Raw genomic sequence first — 21105 nt, forward strand, 5'->3', positions numbered from 1 at the left:
ATAAAAGGGCCCAAAACTAGTATTCTCAACAATACAATTATAAGCAGAATTGTTTAGAGACCATCCAATTTCTCTTAGATTCACCTAGATCATGTCTATCATTGTAATCTTCCTCTATGAATCCAAAATTTGAAAATCCTCTACTCATGTTCAAACTCTACATCTCTATTAAAACCATTATATTTCTTTATTTACCACATACATGCATATTTCTTTGATAAATGACTCAGCAGTTTGAAATTTTCTTGTATGTATAAGAATAAAACTAACAATAATAGATTTAGTTTTTTTTATAATTAAATTTGATAAAATCACGTAAAGAGTAGTCAATTTTATAACACTTTTTCTCTTAGAATTATTTAGAATAACTAAGGGGGGGGGGGGGGGGGGGGGGGGGGGGGTGAATTAGTTATTCAAGGTCCAATAATTTTTTTTCACTTATCATAGTGAGCCCATTAAACATTCATACGTCCAAGCTAATCACATTAAACTTACAAGTTACTAATAAATCAACATGCAACAATAAAACATGAAAGATCAACACATAACACAATGATTTACATGGAAACCCAATTTAGGAAAACCACCAGTAACATACTACTCCTTTTTCACTCTTGTGAAGTGATGCCCTTTAAAAGTCTAACCTTATTAAAGGTTACAACACACACTATTAAATGTGACACAATTAGGGGATTTCAATGACCCTATTAGAAGTGAGCCTAGTTAAAGGACTTTAGGAAATTCACTTGGAATGCCACCATGTTAAAGGATTTTCCAATGATTTTTAAGTTGACCTTAGTCCAAAGGATTTTACCCTAACTAATACAATTGCTAGAGAGTAAGAATAAGGGCTATTGATTTGATGTGACTTACAACTTGACTCATTTTTTTAAGATCACAATTCGATTCACAATTCTACTTGGCATTTAGTCTCTGTAGCTCTAACTACTTGTTCACTCTTCAAGATTCTATCTCCTTAAGCTTCATGTTGGTTGTACCAATGCAATCCCTCCTATGTTCCTTTGATGAAGCAGAGCATCTATACTCTATTTTTCCTAGGTCTTCTCTAACCTTCTCAATGTCTTCTTCTTGACACCACACTCTCCAACCACTTTTCTGCCTCTTGACCAAACATCCCTTAAGTAGGAATTTAGAATACTTTTCTCACTCTAATTTCCATCATCCAAATTAGGGTTTAGATGGATTAGGTAGGATACAATGTATCTATCCCTTATCTTGTTTCTTCTAGAAACTTCATCTAGAATCCATTTGAAATCATCTAAAAATAGTTAAGCTCAAATTTTGTACCACCGGCTCATCATCCTTATCTTCCATCTAGTTCACAAAATTCAAGGTAACAAACTTATTGGCTCAAATTTGGAAAATCTTTGACTTTTCAAATAATGTAGCAGCTCGAAACCATTATCTTTCTGATGCTCAGCACATGCTATGTTACTCGGCACCCATTGTGTTCTCATTTGGCATCAACTACAATTTACTGATACCTAACACCTATTGCATTTTTCTTGAAACTAACTATGTTACTCAGCACACACTAAAATTTTCTTTTACTTGGCACCAACTGATAATCTACTGAGCATGAACTAACTTTTTTTAGCACCTACTAAAAAACTCAGTCAAGCTTTGTAGATAGTCTAAGTATTACCTATTCTTCTAAAGTTTCTAAGTGTAGCCAAACTTTGTATCTTCAAGTATATTGTCAATATATTATTTCACCATTGTATTAGTTGATCCTTGCACTTCATTAAAAAATCATAACTCATTCTTTCCTCTAGGTATTGTTGATACATCTCATTGATTAAATCCTCTGAATCAATTGACTAAGTGATAGTACTTGGATCTCATAAGCAATTGTCTTTCAAAAAAATAATAGGTTTGACATTAGTGACAAAACAATGATTGAAACATTCTTCTTCAACAATCTCTCTTTCTCAATAATGATCTTTTCAATCAGATTTCAACAATTTCCCTCTTTGGCACTAATGGCAATCCAACCTGATCAACCAAGTTACCTAAATGATAAAGCATTAAAACTAACTAGGTTAAAATAGTAAGGCAATGCCAAAAAGAAATTTTTTGACAAGTGTTATTTTCATCAACAACTTCCAACTTCTTATGACTCCCTCTTTGTTGATGCATTATCTCCTTCTTTCCTTCTTTTATTTCATCAGTAGCTTCCAACTTATTATGACTTCCTCTTTGTTGATACTCCCTCTTTGATCTGTTATCATGATTTATTTCTTTGATGCTCCCTCTTAGCTATTATTTCTCCCTTGATCATTCTCCCTTGATCAGTTCTATTATTTCTCCCTCTTTTTTCTATTTTCTCCCTCTTTTCTAATCCTTTAGATTTGATTAGTTTCTATTATTCCTCCCTCTTTGACAACAATGCCAAAGATATAACATTTAGCATATTTAATATGTAGATATAGAATTTGCAGTAGCTCCAATTTCACCCTCAGTCACCTTGCTTGTGACTAATTTGGAATTCCAACACTTTAATTACTTTAGGAAAAACCTAAAGTAAGATCCTCTGCATCAATTTATGTCATTTAGCAATCAGCCTATTTGATTTAGAATAGTCCTATTGTTACTTAAATAGAATTTGATAGGGGTATCACCCCTAACTTACCTCTAAGATATTCATATGCATCTTTAGGTAATGGTTTTGTGAAGATGCAAGCAATTTTTTCCTTTGAATTCACATACTCCATCTTCACCTCTTTGTCTTCCACTAGCTCTCTTACATAATGATACTTAATTGCAATGTGCTTTGATTTGGGATGCATCACAGGATTTTTTGATATGTTGATGGCACTAGTATTACCACAAGAAAGCATCAAAGGTTCTATTATCTCTTCCTTCATACCTTTGAGTAGATTCTTGATCCAAACAATGTTTGTACAGTTTATGGTAGTTGCAACATATTCAGCTTCAGTTGTGGGTTGTGAGGTACAAATTTATTTTTTGCTAGTCCAAGTAACTAGTCTTTTACCTAAAAAGAGTTCTCCTCCACTAGTGTTTTTCCTATCATCTATATTTCCTTCCCAATCAACATCGGTGTGGGCTCTTAAATCAAAAATTTTAGTCATCTTATATTATAAGCGAAACTCTATTATTCCCTTTATGTACCTCAGTACTCTATTTACTGCCATAAGATGATTTTCTCTTGGGTTTGCAAAAAATATTGCAACTATTCCAACAGAAAATGCAATGTCAAGTCTATTGTATACAACATATTGTAACTTTCCAATCATTGATCTATATACTGTTTGATTCACTTCAACTAACTCATCATTCTTTGATAACTTATGTCCTGTTATCATTGGTGTACTAACAAGTTTTGAATCTTCCAATCCAAATGTTTTTAGTATCTCCTTGATGTATTTTGACTGGGTGACAAATATGCCATACTTTAATTGATAAACTTTCAATCCAACAAAGAATTTGATTTCACCAAACATTGACATCTTGAACTCATGTTTCATCTGATCAGAAAAATCTTTGCATAGAGCATCTTTTCCTACAAATATTATATCATCAACAAAGATTTCATATATTAGAATGATTTTACCTTTTTCTATCTTGATATATAGATTGTAGTTTTCATCAATTCTCTCAAATCCAATCTTTACAAGATATTTGTGAATTCTTTCATTCCATGCTCTTGGTGGTTGTTTTAAACCATAGAGAGATTTGTACAATTTACATACCATATCCTTGTTGTTATCATCAAAAAATCCCTCTAGTTATTCTATGTAGACTTCTTCTTCTAGTATACCATTCAAAAATGTGAACTTAACATCCATCTAGTAGACTTTAAATCCTTTGTAGGCAGCATATGCAAGTAGAGTTCTTACTCCTTCCATCCTTGTAATAGTTGAAAATGTTTCCCCATAGTCTAGTCCTTCTTCTTGGACATAACCTTTACAAACTAGTTTGGCTTTATTTCTTGTGATCTCATCATTTGCATCTATCTTGTTCCTAAACACCCACTTGGTACCAATCACTTTTTTTTCATCTAGTCTTGGAACTAAACTCCAAGTTTTTTTCTTCTCTATCTGCTTAATTTCCTCTTCCATAGCTTTCTACCAACCATTTTCTTCTAGTGCATCTCTTGCTATCTTGGGTTATAGCTTGCTTAGTAGGCATGATTCATTCCTTAATTTGTTACTTGTCATTGGTCTGGCATTCTTGTTTCCAATGATTTGTTCAATAGGTTGATATCTTCTAACATACTTGGACAGTCTTGGTTCAGTCCTTGTTTCTGCATTTTGTCTTTCAAATTTAGAATCACTATGCATATTTCTTTGAGGTAACTCAGCATCTTTGTCATGCATGATAATTTTCTAATTAGAATGTGCATTTTCTTCATTCTACAACTTGGCATCTGAATGCAACTTAACTTTCACTAGATGTGACTCAACAGTTACTAAAACTTGTTGTTGGTTGTCTATTTGATTGGCAACTTCTTCATCAGTAGGCATTCCCTCGTAGAAGTATACAAATGATCTATTTTCTTGTGGTCTTTTGATGGTGTCACCTAAAGTGTCACCTAATATTTCTTGTTCTTATGATGTTATTACACATTAGTAGTGACGTCCTTATAAGATACTTCTGACTATCTAATTCATAGTTTGAGATGTTATGTGTGGGGGATAGCTAGGACCTTCAAGGTTTCATGATGCTATTATAGTTGTGAGGAACCATGTATTTAGCTTGTTATTTATGTACTTTGTGATGTTTCTTATGTTCACCATGATTTTTATTTCAATGCATTATTTTACTGCTATGATTAGATGGTTAGATTCAACTTCCATTTTTTAGATATTGTTTCAAGTGTCTACACCTCGATTGTGGATCCAATACTCCCCAGTGTGGAGGTTCTGACTTCTTTTATTCTATTGTTTTCCACAGAGCATATCTTTCCTTTTCTAGGTGACCATCCTTCAGCATTATACAATACTTTAAAAGTATCACATGCCCAAGGAAGAAGAATTTTGAAATATTGAAAGGTATTGCATGCACATAGAAACTCTAGTGTACAATACTTTGAAGTATCGCATGCCCATTGGAGAAAGGTCATACAATACTAGTAAAGTATCACACACCTTCAAGAAAAGTGTCACCTAAACCTTGATAGTTGCACAATCCTTCTTTAAAAAATTTTTATGATAACAGAAAGTATTGCACATTGTTGTTTTAAAGTATCACCTAAAATTCGAAAAAAAAACCTATTTGACTGGGCAACGGGCACTATTCGGTTTGACCAAAAAAATTTAGGAGGTGTTTTGGATACCATTTATGATATTCTTAAATACCTTGGAATTAAATTTTGAATTTGGAATATTTTTATATTCGAAATCATTTGTGTCCTTCGATAGTTAGTTGTTTCAGTTTGTAGTGGCATTTGCAGATCTATTGGTGTTTGGATGTTTCTTTAGTCTTCTATTGTGATATTTGTGATCCTCATATGTTTTATGTCATGTGCATCCATACTTGTTTGAAATTTTTTTATCTTGACTTATATTTATCCTTGTTCCAAGGATCTCCAGGCAAGGCATTACATCTAGTATCAGAGCCCATATTGCAACCTTAGGATCTTTGTGTTATGCTTCAACTATGGTTTTATTTTCTATATGTTTATTATTAGTTACTAGTTATTATTTTGATATCTTGCTATGACTCTTATGTTGGTAACTCATTTGTTTTGACCTAATCTTTTTGCTTCTATAGTGATGCCTCCTACACATAGACCTAGTGGTTGGGTTGGTACCCATAGTAATAACCATGGAGAAGAACACCAAGAAGAGGAACATCAAGAAGGAGAAGGATAATAAGGTAATAATGAACATAATAGCATTAGGTTATTGATGCCAGTGCTTTAGGAGATTCTTGCTTGGTTGGGCCCTCATGTAGAGGAATGCTAACAGGATCATGATCAGGAAGAGGTATCCCATCATGGGGATTCCCATCAATCAGAGAATAGAAAGGTAGAGCATGAATGTGAATATTCCCATGCTTCATGTGGGGGCCGAGGGTAACATTAGGGTGGTAGGGACCATAATAGTGAAGATTCTATTGGTTTGGATATCATGAAATCTCTTCAAGAAACCAAACCATCATTATATGATGGTAAGGGAGGTTGTCTCAAGGAAGAGACTTGTTTCTTGGACATGGAGTGATGTTTCACCATTTACCCATATGCAACCAGTATGAAGTCCCATTGTATGGTTATGTAGTTAAGGGACCATGCATTCATATGGTGGAATATTGAGGGTCAAAAGCTCCAAGTCAGCGTTGCAGATCTCACTCAGGAGATCTTTAAGGAGAGGTTCTAGGAGAGATTCTTATATCCTCAATTTAGAGAGGCTCATGCTAATGAGTTCCATGAGATTAGACAAGGGAACATGATAATGGACCAGTACAAGATCTAGTTCTTTGAGCTTAGGTAGTACTCATGCTACAACCATGATGATTTACTCCTACCTCATCACTTCATCTAAGGTCTTAAGGATGCCCTATTTGGAGAAGTTCATACGAATCGGCCTAGGACTCTAGTTCTTACTATTGACAAAGCACAAATTGTAGAGAATAATTTGGTTAAAGGCTATAGTGGTAAATTAGGTTCTATGAACCAAAGTGCATGGAACTTAGGATAAGTTGCACAGATTACTCAGTCCTTAGGGAAGGGTCAATCCCAATAATCACCCTCACAAGGTGGTAGTCATCATTTCCAACCAAATGGAAAATGGCCTAAAGGTGGACAGAGTGTAGATGATTCCAGAAAGAAAGGAGATAACCAAAGCCATGCATAGAAATCTCAGTAGGATTGTCCTCCTCAGAGTGGTCAAACAAACTCTAACAGGGGTAGTGCACCTTATCCTAGTGCTACTCAATGTGTCCATAGAATAGGTTCCAACTTCAAGGGAAATTGTTATTCTTGTGGTCACTCAGCCATAAATATTTTGAGTGTTCTATTACACCACCTTTTGGACCTGGTAATAGTGCAGCTAAAACTGAGTCTATAGTGGGAGATAATAGAAGGAGTCATCGATCATTTACAGTGGTTGATAATTATCAAGCTAAGCATTAAGGTACAGTATTCAAGGCTCCAAGTACATTGTGTAGCATTTTATCTTCAATTTTTTTGACTCTAATACCTTAGATTCTTTCATTTCATCATCTCTTCTTCAACAACGTGGACTATTGGTTGTACATCAAGTTGATAGGTGGCAGGTTGAGCTAGCCATGGGTTCCAAAGTGGCTATAAATTCTTTGGTCAGTGGTCGTATTTTGAATTTGGGAACCTTCACCACCATAGTCGATCTTCCTATCCTACCTCTAGGATTGTACAACATTGTGTTGGGCATGGATTGGTTAGCTTCCCATAAGTTGAATATCGATTGTTGTTGTAAGTTGGTATAGTGTGTTGGTGACATAGGTGGGAAGGTGGAACTTTTGGGAGTCTAGAGACCAATCTCACTTCAAATGATCTTGGCTAATCAGATAAAGTAGAGTGTAAGGAAGGGTTATCAGTTGTTTTTTGTTTCTTCCAGTAATCTTGAGAAATTTGAGAGTTGTACAATGATAGTAGATGATCACCCACTCCTTTATGAGTATGTAGATGTGCTTCTTGTTGAGATACCAGGTATGCTACTATAGTGTGACATTGATTTTTAGATTGATCTCATACCAGGAGTGGAGTTGATTTCACGAGCTCCTTACTACATGACCACTCAAGAGTTGAGTGAGCTTAGATTGAAGTTGAAGGAATTGTTGGCCTAGGGCCATATTCATCCTAGTTTATCCCCATGGGGTGCACCAGTCATCTTTGAAAAGCAGAAGGATGGATCTTTGTGTTTGTACATTGACTACTAAAAGTTGAATAAGGTGACGATGAAGAACTAATATCCTTTATCGAGGATAGATTACTTGTTTGATCAAATGAAGGAAGCATGAGTGTTCTTAGAGATTGATCTAAAAATGGGATATCATCAGCTTTGTATCCAAGAGGCAGACATTCATCAAACAACATTTCATACATGGTATGGGTATTATGAGTTTAGGGTTGTACCCTTTAGGTTGACCAATGTGCCAATGGTTTTTTATGAGTTTGATGAGTGGAGTATTTCACACTTACCTTGATCAATGTGTCATTATATTCTTGGATGGCATATTGATCTATTTGAATACTATAGAGGAGCATGACATCCATCTACATCAAGTATTGCAATGCTTGAGAGACAATCAGTTGTATGGCAACTTGAGTAAATGTGGGTTCTTCTAGTCAAAGGTGAAGTATTTGGGACACATCATTAGTGGTGATGGTATTGCAGTGGATTTGGAGAAAACTTGTGCTATCATGGACCGGTCGATATCCACTAATGCCTCACAATTTCATAGTTTCATGGGATTGGCAAGTTATTACCATCGCTTTGTGAAATATTTCTCATTAGTAGCTCATCCCATCACTTGTCTTTAGTGGAAATGGAGGAAGCGTGTTTATTTAGATCATTGTGAGCATTTAAGGCTTTCAAGGAGTGTTTGACTAATGCACTAGTCCTTGTAGTGCCTAATCCTATAGGTGATTTCATGGTTTGCATAGATGCTTCATTGGAAGGCATGGGTCCAGTGTTGATGCAAGATAGTCATGTGATTTTATATGAGCTTAGAAAACTCAAGGACCATGAACTCAACTACCCCACTCATGATTTGGAACTCATGGCTCTAGTGCATGCTCTAATTCATTAGAGGCATTTCTTTTTGGGACATAGGTTTTAGTTGCATAGCAGTCATAAGAGCTTATAGTATATTTTTACTCATCCAAACCTGAATGCATGACAGTGGAAGTGGATGGAGTTCTTGTGTGAATATGACTTTTATGTTAATTATATTAAAGGGAAGGAGAATTTTACCACAAATGCCTTGAGTAGGATGCAACACGAGGTATCATTTCTGACATTGGGAGTAGCTTTGCGAGGCAATATCTTGGAGCATTTACCTAGAGAAACTTGGTATTAGGAGATGAGGGTGGAGATTGAGTCTGGACATGCCCTTGAGGGGAAATTTTTTTTTATACTTTTTTGAGTCCAATATTAAGCTAATATAATTAGAGAAATATCATCCATAAACTATAAATGAGAGTGGTAACCCCCTCTTTCACTTCATCTCCAGCTCCAAATCAATCCTTGCCTCACTTGAAACTTTATAAATAAAGAGGCTCTCTCAGTGAATACCCTAGGAAGCTCTAAATAGATTTGAGTTCTCACTATTAATGATAATGGAGAGACCAAGAGTGACAACTCATGGACCCCTTGATCCACTTGTTTCCAAACCAAAAAGATTTCAAATCTATGAATAACCTCTATTGCAACCACAACCCTATCCATATTTATCTACCACCAAAAAAACATGCTTGCTCCTCAAAAAAGAGAGAGTCAATCTTTCAAATTTAATGGTAGTTTAGTACAATCATATGGTTTAATCCATGGTTGTAACCATTTCCACTTTGTGGTCAACATGATAACTCAATGGCATGGTATGAATCATTGGATCCAAAGTTGTTTCTTCATTATAACACCCACCTAATGACTAATTTTTACATTCATTGTGATCATTTCTAGGCTACATGATAGAATCAAGTGATTCACCCTTGTTCAGTATACCAAGAATTGTGTGAAAGGAATTATATCCTATATCTCTTGTGAAGGAGAGTAATACTTTTCATAGATGATCATTATGGCTTTATTTATTGCTAAGACACAAGGAATCTTCTAAGTTTTTTCTTTCCATCCTTATTTATGTACAGAAAACCATTCCATAATGTGTAATTCTACTACCCATAACCAAAACTAAAATTGAACTAAAATGATAATAACTTCTCTTTAGCCTATAGGTTTGCAAGATCACACACTTATACCATTGAAAGTTCCCTTACCAAATTTGGCCTCAAAATTAGAGACTCAAGGAACTTAAATAAATACATTGCAAAAATTCTTTGTACATGTTGTTTGAATGTTTTAGTCTATTAATGATTTCTTAAAATGATGTCAAATGTGGTTTAGATGATCTCAAATTGTTACTAAGATGTCTATGTAAAGTACAATAATGAAGATGCAATTTATTTTTACTTTTGAGTGCATATAGATGATCCACACTATGTAAATATGCCAATAGACATTAATACAAATAATTTTCATGCAAACTAAATATAAAAGAGATAACTTTTCAAATTTATACTCCTTGTGACTTGACTACAATAATGTTAGAATGCAATAAAATTGCTTACATAGTGAAATGATGGGAAAAAAGGTCAACTATTATCTTACAATGATATATCTAATGTAATTACCAAACTCCATAAATTCCTATCATAATGATCAACATTGAATTGAAACATGCCAAACATATAGTACTTTATTTAATTACATTTGTTAATATAGTGCAACTTCATTCATGTAGTTGAAGTATGAACTACTTGCTTCTTAAACTCTACATCCTACTAGAAATACCTTCTAGCAAGTGATGGATATTTTTATGGTTGGGTATAAGCCTATATGTCTTCCATATTCACATAGAAATCAATCTTCTAATAAAAATATGAAGTAGATATACTCGACCAAATATACATTTTGTGATGAGATATTTAGGTAGATAAAATGGGTTATTAATGGTCAAGGTAGATACAATGAGTTATTGATTGAAGGGAAAAATACATTTTGGTATTAGATATTTAGGGAATTATGAATTGATGTTGTATGGATATTTCTTTAGAATATGACTTGTTTGACAATGATATGCCACTTAGTGTAAGTCTAGTTTAACTTTTACAAGTTTTGTTTTAGATAAACTAGTAAATACTAAATTCCTTATTATTTTCTAGACATTAACACAAGGTCATGATTTATTTTTCATTTTTTCCATATAAACTTGAAATAATAGTAGTGCTTGATATGAAGTTTAAAATGTTCTTAGTTAAATTGTGTATTGGCAGGACCATGAGAATGATGATGCAAGGGAGGAGGAAAAAGATATTGATGATGAGATGGAAGATATTGAAACTCTTAACTATGATGATTTGGACAATGTGTCAAAGCTACAAAAAACACAAAGCTATATTGATATCGTGCAATTATGTGTAGAAAAAATATAGAATATATGAAAAGAAAATAAACAAATAACCATTGAAAACTAAATAACTCCCACAATATTGTGAATTTTTCTTAATAATTTCCAAGTGATAAAATCATTTTGTGTAAGATTATTGGATTGAAGATGATTTTAGAAAAAGTGAGATTTATCCTTGATATAGAGCCCCCTATGGATGTCACTAGACTTAACTCTTTCTTGAACATATTGGGTACTTCCAGAAGTTCATTATGAACTTTGCATAAAAATCCTATCGGTTGGACAAGTTGGCTCAAAATGGAAAGCCATATGCATGGGAGATTGCACAAGGAGATGCTTTCAAGGAGCTCAAACAAGGCTAGTGTGTACACCCATTTTGGCATATCTAAACTAGGACAAGGATTTCTATGTTAGAGGCATCCACATGAACATAGAAATCCTTGTTCTAATTTAGATATGCCAAAATTGGCATACACACTAGCCTTGTTTGAGCTCCTCAAAGGCCTCCTTGTGCAATATCCCATGCGTATGGCTTTCCATTTTGAGTCAACTTATCCAACCAATAGGAATTTAATACAAAGTTCTTAATGAAATTTTAGAAGTACTCAATACATACAAGAAAGAGTTAAGTCTAGTGACATCCATAGGTAGCTCCATATCAAGGATAAATCTCACTTTTTCTAGAACAATCTTCAATCCAATTTTTTTTTTCCTTAAAACAAAGTAGGTTGGTTGAAACTCGAGCAATGTTGCTATGCATTCATCAAAATTTGCAACAAACTTGGTTGAATTTTTGACCAACACATGGACCAAGATATCATTATGGGTTTGGCATCCTATTCGATCAAGTATTAGATTTGGTCAAAAATTTTACTAAACTTGGTCAATTTTTTTTATGAATGCATTCACATGGATCAGAATTGGTCACAATTTTGACCAAACTTTGTCAATTTTTTGATGAATCCAGCCACCAATGTTCTCATTGACAAGGAGGAAATTTTTTACCAAAGTGTTTTTTGATATTTTGATGCTTAGAAGACATGGGAAAAATTTACAAAATTATGGTAAAAAATTTGACCAGTATGAGTCAAAAATTTGACCAATTTTGGTCCAAAAATGAGTCAATATGTACTAGTGATGCATGTTTGGGAGGTGCACCAATGAGTAGAGAAGAGAAACGTGTCTCTATCTTCAATGGAAACATCTAGTTCTTTGTCATTTGGACTATAGTAAGTATCCTTGTACTCCCATCCTTTTCATGAATGACACTCATGTCACTTTCCATCAGCACCTTATAATCATTTTGAACAAGTTGTCCAACACTCATCAAAATGTGCTTCGTACCCAAGAAAAATAAACATTTTGTATCTCCTTCTTCTCACTTTTCTTGGTGTGGACCATGATATGTCCTTTGCCAAAAATGGTAATGGTTCCATTTTTTCCCATTTTAATTTTAGACTTGAAATTTATATCAATGAAAGAAAATAAGCTTTCATTACCACTAATGTGGTTGCTAAAACTAGTATCCAATTATCATATGTCAGGGATGCCTTCTTCACCAATGTTACATATGATGAAGGCTATGGGATTCTTTGCATTTCCCATATTCACATCATCCACATTTGCATTATTTCTTAATTGATCACCTTGCTTCTTTCAGCATTCACTTGCATAATGCCCAAATTTTTGACAGTAATAGCATTCTACATTTCTCTTGTTGGAGTTATAGTTCTTCTTATCTCCTCTAGAGTTTTTTTGAGAGTTTCTTACTCCCTCTTGAGTTCTTTCTCATCCTAAGCTTTCTCCTCTAGCATTCCTCCAACCATTTCTTCTACAACCTCTATTGCTTGAGCCTCTACTAGAGCTATTTCTTCCTCTCCCACCGCCTCTTGAATTTTCTTGATCTTTGAAATCTTTCTCTTGGGAAGATGTAATTGACCTGTTACTCTAGTGCTCATGGGTTTGAAGAGTTCCAATCAACTAATCCATTGTCAATGTTGTGAGCTCCTTTGAGTCCTCAATGGTCATCACAAGATTGTCATATGTTTGAGGTAAACTCCTCAATATCTTCTCCACTATCATTTGCTCTTCATTCTCTTCTCCATTTGATTTGAGCTAGTTTATCAAAGTAGATATTCTTGAGCTAAAAGTTGCAATAGGCTCATTATCCTTCATTTGAAAGATCTCAAACTCCCTTCTAATAATTTGTAGCTTAACTACTCAAACTTTGTCAGTTCCTTTGAAGTTTCTCTCAAGAATATCTCAGGCTTCCTTTGAATACTTAGTTGTTGCTATCTTAAGAAAAAAAAGTCTTTTTCATTGCTACCTCAATTAGACTTAGGGTGTTTAGATCACTTTTTCTTGACTCCTTTAGCTTAATCTTTTGAGGGTTGGTGAGGGTAGCATACTGTGTTAGGTCATTTACATCATTAAAACCATTCACCACAAACTCCCATAAATCATTTACAACCATAATTGTTCTTATTTTCTTTGTCCATTAAAGGCTGATGGCTATTGCCATGTCTTTTCTTCATCTCTTTCCATGTCAAACACCCAAAAAAAATGTACAAACTCACAAGGATGTGCGGACTTAAAGCTTTGATACCATGTGAAATATAAATTCTCAAAATAATTTCTTGGAAGTCAAGTTACACAATGAGTTTTGAGTTTCTCAACACCTTAAGAGCTGAGTGCCAAGAATTTCCATGTTGCTTGGCATCAATGGGATCTAAGTTACTTAGTCTCCAAAGGAAAGAGCTCAACAATAATGGGCTTTGTCAACACTACACCAAGTAAACTCAGTTGACAAAGGAATTGAGTGATATCATTCAACTTGGTCAGGTAAGGACTGAGCAAGGTTGGTAGATTGAGATGATTCAATAAAAAATGGAAGAACTTGGTTAACACAATTGTAGCTTAGTTTGCATAATACAACCAAATACTAATTAAGTTAGCATAGAGATCTTGGTAGAGAAGGGAGCCAAGTGAGTTGGTAATACACTTATAGTATAGCTTCTTCCACCATTAAGATATAGAGATAAGAACAGAGACTTGCAACTCTATTTTGCATAAATACTATTTACACAAAGAATAATAGATAGAAAGAGAGACAACAATAAACCAAACAACCAGAGATTGACTAATATGTCTTCTTTCTTTCTTTCCATTCAAAAACTAATCCAACCATTACAAATTAGAGAACATATAGTTTCAACTAGAGTCAAAATACATTAACCTAAAACTTCTATTGATAATATAAACTTACAACACAAGGTGGCTACATACAATAATGCCTAGAACAATCACTACTTCAATAGGACAAACAAAATGAACTTACAAAGATCAAAGAGATCAAGACCTTTGTTGTTACAACCTCTAATCTTCTTCTTTCTTTCTTGAACCTTCCTTCTACTCTTTGAAAGCTTTGTTGTCTTCAACTGATCTCTATCCTTCTTCTTATCAAATGAATGAGCATTCTACCACTTTGTCTTGTCTCAAAAGAATTTCCTTGTCATTTCAAATTTGAACTCACCTACCATGATAAACTCTTCTATCAAGTAGGTGAGTGTTTGGCTGAAGGGGCAGCCAACAGTTTTCAAAATATTATTGATTAAGTGAGGAAACAAAATATGATTTCAAACTTTATATTGTATTAATGTCTTAGATAAATAGTATGTAGACAAAATGAACAACAAATTTATGTATTACTCTCTTGTGAAATAAGAAATTATATGTTTCTTTCTAGAAAAAAGAAAGTTGGAATTGATAGCAAGATTAATTACTTATTGGGATGTTGATTGTGTTATCTTTCTTGTAGTTTAGTAGCTGTTACAACTCCTTATAAAGTCACATCATTGTGTTAAATTCATCTTGCCAAGCTATGCACTTGGCATGAAAGATTGATTCCTTAGTTGTAGTTATTATAGTGATAAATGTACAATAATTTGCATTGTCAAACATAACCGATATCAAAATAAATTAAATGTTTGAGTAGTGTAAGCTTTGTTCCCACATTGAAATAGGAAGAGTTTCTTTGCACTTTTGATATATATTTTATTCGTCATAAGTGGACTAAAATATTGGGTGTGAGTTATGTTTTCTACAATTTATTTAATAAATTGTGATATGGAAGTTGTTACTTTTATATTTTTTGTGAGAAGATAGTAAATTATTTGGAAGGGTGTTGAATATGGCAACAATGGAAGGATAGAGCTTAGAAAAGGTAATATTTTTAAAAGGTAATATTTTTCTTCCTATCTACTAGTAGAAGTAAGGCTATAAAATAATTTGTCCAAATCTATATAATTGGATATGTTCTTTATGTATGGTTTTTTCATGTTTATATTCTACATTCATGCATATGTTCTTATTATTAGTATTATGGCTACACCAAATCCATTTGATCGACATGTTCCACATTACTAGGCTTCTTCAATATGGTCAAAAAAATCTTTGTATTAGGGAAAAATTTAGGAGAGCTAACCATTTTGTGGTTGTACAAAAAAAATGTCTCAGCTCCACTCTTGTCTCATGATAGTAGATGAACATCATTCGATGTCTTAGGGGACATGGATGCATGTAGATGGAAAAAGCCTCAATACCATATTTGTTCATATAAATATTTTATTTTCATGATCTAATACTTATATGGGGTACTTTTTGTATTTGACAATCGAAAGTCAAAATTTCCTCATTATGTTCATTGATGTATGATAGGCCTAGCTCAATGTATGATGTACCCTCTTTGTTCAATGAAGTTCAATATGCAGATCAATTTCCTTAATGTATTTAATCAAAATTTATATTCATGTGATCACATTTTGTGTTCACTTTGTATATTGAATGTAATTTATGCAATAGATCAAAAACTTATATAAAATTCCTAATGATAAATTTTAATTAAGCCAAGAGGCTTTCTACAGTGGAAGCATTCATCAATGTAAACTATTATTACTTTTTTTTTAAATATTGAAGTTTATTTAAGAGTACAAATATGAAGAGAGGCTCTCGTCTTCTTAGGCACTTGCTAAGCATTTCTGGTATAGAAGCAATGGTTACACTTGGGATGTTATGTGGCATGCAAAAAATGGTATTCTCTATAAATAGATTAAATGCTTCCAACTAACCTATCAACTTCTACCGCCTTGTACTAAATTTCATCTCCCTCTTATAAATTTGGGTGCCAAACCAACCCATTCACCATTCCTTTCAAGTGATTATCTTAACATCAAATTGTTGCAATGATTTAAGTCTTAATTAGTCTGTGCCAAGTTTCTCTTCATTGGCTTTTCATATTTTTGTTGCTTTTGTCTATGTAGCAAAATGATAGACAAAAGCTCCAAAGTAATGAATGTGTACTTTTTCATAAATACTTAAAATCAATGTGTAAGAATTTTCCTAAGGGAAAAATTAACCCAAGAACTAAGAACTCAATCACAAGCATAAAGTAGACCAAAGAGCAGGCGAGTATGATCAGAATGACAATGTATTCAATATGCCATAATTAAGAGTGCACTAGGAGTGCTTGTATATAAAGGCCTCTCAGGAAGCACCTAGAATATCTCTAGAAACAACCAGAAGATAAGACAACTAAGCACCTTATCCAACATTCTAGATGAATGGATAATAATGACAAAGTGTCATATGTGTGTAGAAGATTCCTGTGTTGTAGACAACATGTGCTTAAAAGAGGTGCGGACCCCTGTGATTTCATCATGACAACTCACAAGAGTGCACAAACTCCTAAGTGTCTCACAAATAAAATAATGCATTAACCTAAGTAAACTTAAGTAAGTGTAATAAGTAAATAATTATTTACACCAACACCCCCCCCCCCCCCCCCCCCTTAAGTGAAACTTAGGGGAATGCCCTTAAGCTTATGAACTAGGATGAAGATTCATAATGGGTCCCGGCTACAAGGCCATATTAGGTACCCATGTACATAATGAAGATGCAAATCTCTCATAAAGTTTGGAAAGACAAAAAACCTCATGGGAAAAACCCTACCCCAAAAAGAGAGATAAATAAGGATGCATTGATGGATGGAGTAATCAAGACCTCCCCATTATGACATACATCCAGTATATACATAAGAGAATGAGAGAAGGAAGAAAGACAGAATAGGCTCTCCCCCCAAAAGAAGAAAGCCAACAAGTGAAAGCTACTCTGATGAAGAAGCTGGTCCATGAATACAGAATGGTGTTCCTCCCCTTAGGAGGAAACAAAGGCAAAGTTACACTCCTAAAGATGTATGGTGGCCCTGAAACCTGCTCAAGTATCCCTGTACTAATGCTGATGTTCACCCCTTTCAACTGTGTTGAAAAGAATGAATGTATATCTGGAAAGGATGTCTGTTGAACCTATTCCATTGAACCATCTATCTCCTCAACTAAAAAAGAGACCTCCACTATTTTTTTTTCATAAGGATCCACAATCATGCCAACCTATGTAGATTAATCATGTAGAGAATGGACATGAGGGTCAAAGTGAGCCCTCGCAACAATTGTAGAAGAATCACCTTCATCAATGAGAAGATGTAAGTCCTCAAGTTTGTCTCCCAAGTCAATGGAAGTTGGATCTAGAAGATGAGATGTATCATGATGTGATGGACCTTTCACTGTGGCAATATAAGCATGTAGACTGGACTAATGTGACCTCTCACTGCAACTGTCGATAGAACCCCACATGGTTGAACCTGTTAAAGCACTATCACTAGTGTCACTATTAGTTTCTACTATCTATGATGTGTGGAGAGGAGTAGAGGATAAGATAGGAGAACTTTCCTCAAAATGAACATCCTTCTCCACAAAAATTGCATGTGTCTCTGGATGCATCACTCTATAAGCCTTCACATTGTCTTCATAACTAATGAAGGTACAAGGCCTAGGTGTCGGTGCCTTGCAACTCGTAGAAGATAGGTTAGCCCATGTTGGGAAACCAAAGACTATAAGGTGTCTCACAACTAGTTTTCTACTGCACCATGACTCAAAAGGAGTCTTTCCATCTAAGGTTGGATGAGTACATCTATTAAGTATGTGAGTAGCACTACTAATGGCTTCAACTTCTAATGTAGGATCAAGAGACTTGGCCTTTATCATGCAACTTGCCATGGTCTTGAGAGTCCTAATCCTCATAGTTGCAACATTGGTCTTGTGTAGACTAAATGCTGGTGAGTTATGAAGTTCAATCCCCTCAATTCTACAAAAGTTCTTAAGTCTTCTATCTACATATTTGTTCTCATTGTCCACCATTAGTACCTTGATAGCTTTCCTTGACTTGTGTTCAACATGAGTCTTGAAGTCTTGAAGCTTATGAACCAATTCATTCTTATGATGAAGGAAGAAGACCCAAGTGAATCTCAAAAAGTCATCAACAAATGTGAGTATTTAGTGGACTTGGCTGACTGAAGTCACTATAAAGGGTCCTGCTAATACCATGTGAACTAGCTAAAGAGCAACTGGAAGTCAAGGTGACTAAACCGCTCATGCCATAAGTTGATGTTTGAAGTAGAGTGAGTTAACAAGGCTTGGGAAGGACTCTTAGGCACAAAGTGGGAGAAGGAATAAAGCTTCTTGTCATCATTGACTTTCCCCACTACAACCAATGAATCATCTTTAAGACTTTGCACCATCATAGAATCTAGAAGGAACTCAACCTTATGACCATCTCCAAGGTGAGTGATTTGGTAAACTGATAAGAGATTAGAGCTTAGATTTGGAACATAAAGAAAACACTAATACATTTGTAATCATTTTTTGATGGCTATGTACGTCACAATTATGACTGAAATGTGTCGCCACTACAATAGTCATAGTTGTCACTATTTTTTAGTCACAAATTACAATGTCTATCCTATACCATCATAATTATGACACATATCCGTTGCTATGCAACCACTTTATTATGACATCAACCCCATCATAATTCTTGGGACTGACATTGCAATAGTGATGAACATTAGGTAATTGCAACAGTAGTTGGGCATCACTGCTACAGCAACCCTGTCGTAATGCTTGTGGCTAACATCACAATTGTGACACACACCCTTGCAATTGTGATGGCAGTTGGGTGTTGCCGCTACAGCAACCTTATCACAATTCATGTGGCTAACATCACAATAGTGATCGATACAAAGTAAAACAAAAAAAAATTGTCAGCTTCCAGCTACATCAAACCAAATCAAACCTCCTAAACCTTGCATAACTTCATTTGGTCACATCTTATATTTGAGCAGGATGCTATCTTATTGGTGCTTCTTCCATTATTTCATGATATATTATTATCAGGCCATCCAATCGGCTATAGGACAAAGATGATTCCTGAACAATTGAATTAGCAATATGATCGATCTACATTGTATTTGGACACTTGGTTTGAGGTTCATCTCATCGATTCCCATTCATCATAGGATCTTTATCTGATTGGACCTCGATAGAAAACATTGAGATTTCTCGAACCCCAAGCCCAAACAATGCAGGCTTCAATCTCCACATATCATAAAGCTTGTATATAGAGTTGAGCATCACATAGCTAGAAGCTTCACCTGCATCAGCTCTCGAATGGTGTGAGAATGCTTAGCTCTATATACATGCTTTATGATATGTAGAGATTGAAGCTTCCATGATTTGGGCTTGGGGCTTGAGAAATCTCAATGCTTTCTATCAAGGTCTAATCAGATAAAGATCGTATGATGAATGGGAATCGATGAGATGAACCTCAAACCAAGTGTCCAAATGCAATGCAGATCGACTGTATTGCTAATTTGATTGTTCAAGAATCATCTTTGTCCTATAGATGATTGGATGGCTTCATAATAATATATCATGAAATAATGGAAGGAGCACCAATAAGACACCATCTTGCTCAAATATAAGATGTGACCAAATGAAGTTACGTAGGGTTTAGGAGGTTTGATTTGGTTTGATGTTGGAGGTAGTTGAGAATTACGTAGCTGGAAGGTTCACCTCCCTTGTCTCCTCCCTTTTCCACACTCCTTCTTAGGCCTTAATATGTCATACTTATGTTTCTTAAATCATTGAGTACTGACAATTTTGCTAAAATTGATTCCTTACATTTCTCTTTTCAGAAGCTTTCCTATAAAGATAAACTATGATAAAAATAATCTCTTGAACATGCAAACACTTTTCCAGCTATGGTGGACTAGGAATGTGCAATATATATTTTGTGCACTATAATATCATGTAGTGAAACCGATTATACAAATATAGAAGTAGTGAAACCATGGAAGAAAAAGCCAATAAAATTGGGAAGGTTCAATAAAAACAAATATTATGAAGAAACATTGCAATGATGTGGCATTAGATTGAATACATTGATATATGTAATTGGATCAAAAATATCTCTAGATATTAATGCCAGTAAAGCAACATCATAATTTTCTAAGATGTGCATATTGATCTCATCATTTTTTATTTAATTAACGTTACTTGAATGATTTGAACAAAAACTTACACAGAATAATAAAGCTACTTTGATTTTTAATCCATGTCACTTAGGTAGAAGAAAAATAGAACAACTTTCTTTTTTAATATGTATAGCATACTTGAAATGCACCCGTAAAGCCCCATCTCAGTTGATTTTTTGTCAATCTTGGGATTAAAATAGAAATTACTGGCATAGTAGGCATGTTCTTAGCAATCAACCTAGGGAAAATAAAACATAAATATCGTGTTGAGAATCAAAATGCGTAGATGTCTTATCTGTATATCAGAAAACCAAATTTAGATATAGAACAAACCTTAATTGCATCATGAAATTTATTTGAAAGTTCCAACCATTGTTGTTGCCCTTCTGTTGAGACCTTTCTACATTCTTCCTATCAAAAACAAAGCCCAACCATTAAACTATCATGATCATACTTTAAAAATTTACTATTTAGCTTTTGACTTCACATTTTAGAAGTTAAATCACAACAACAACAAAACAAAGATCCGT

The 21105-nt window shown here is 34.3% G+C and overlaps 1 pseudogene; it reads left to right on the plus strand.

The window, feature by feature from the left end:
• Nucleotides 1–21105, plus strand: part of LOC149558396 (uncharacterized) — an 82442-nt pseudogene that overhangs the window by 24129 nt on the left and 37208 nt on the right.

This window comes from Cupressus sempervirens, chromosome 5 (assembly GCF_028749045.1).
Source record: "Cupressus sempervirens isolate cs-2001-9-10 chromosome 5, ASM2874904v1, whole genome shotgun sequence".
NCBI lineage: Eukaryota > Viridiplantae > Streptophyta > Pinopsida > Cupressales > Cupressaceae > Cupressus > Cupressus sempervirens.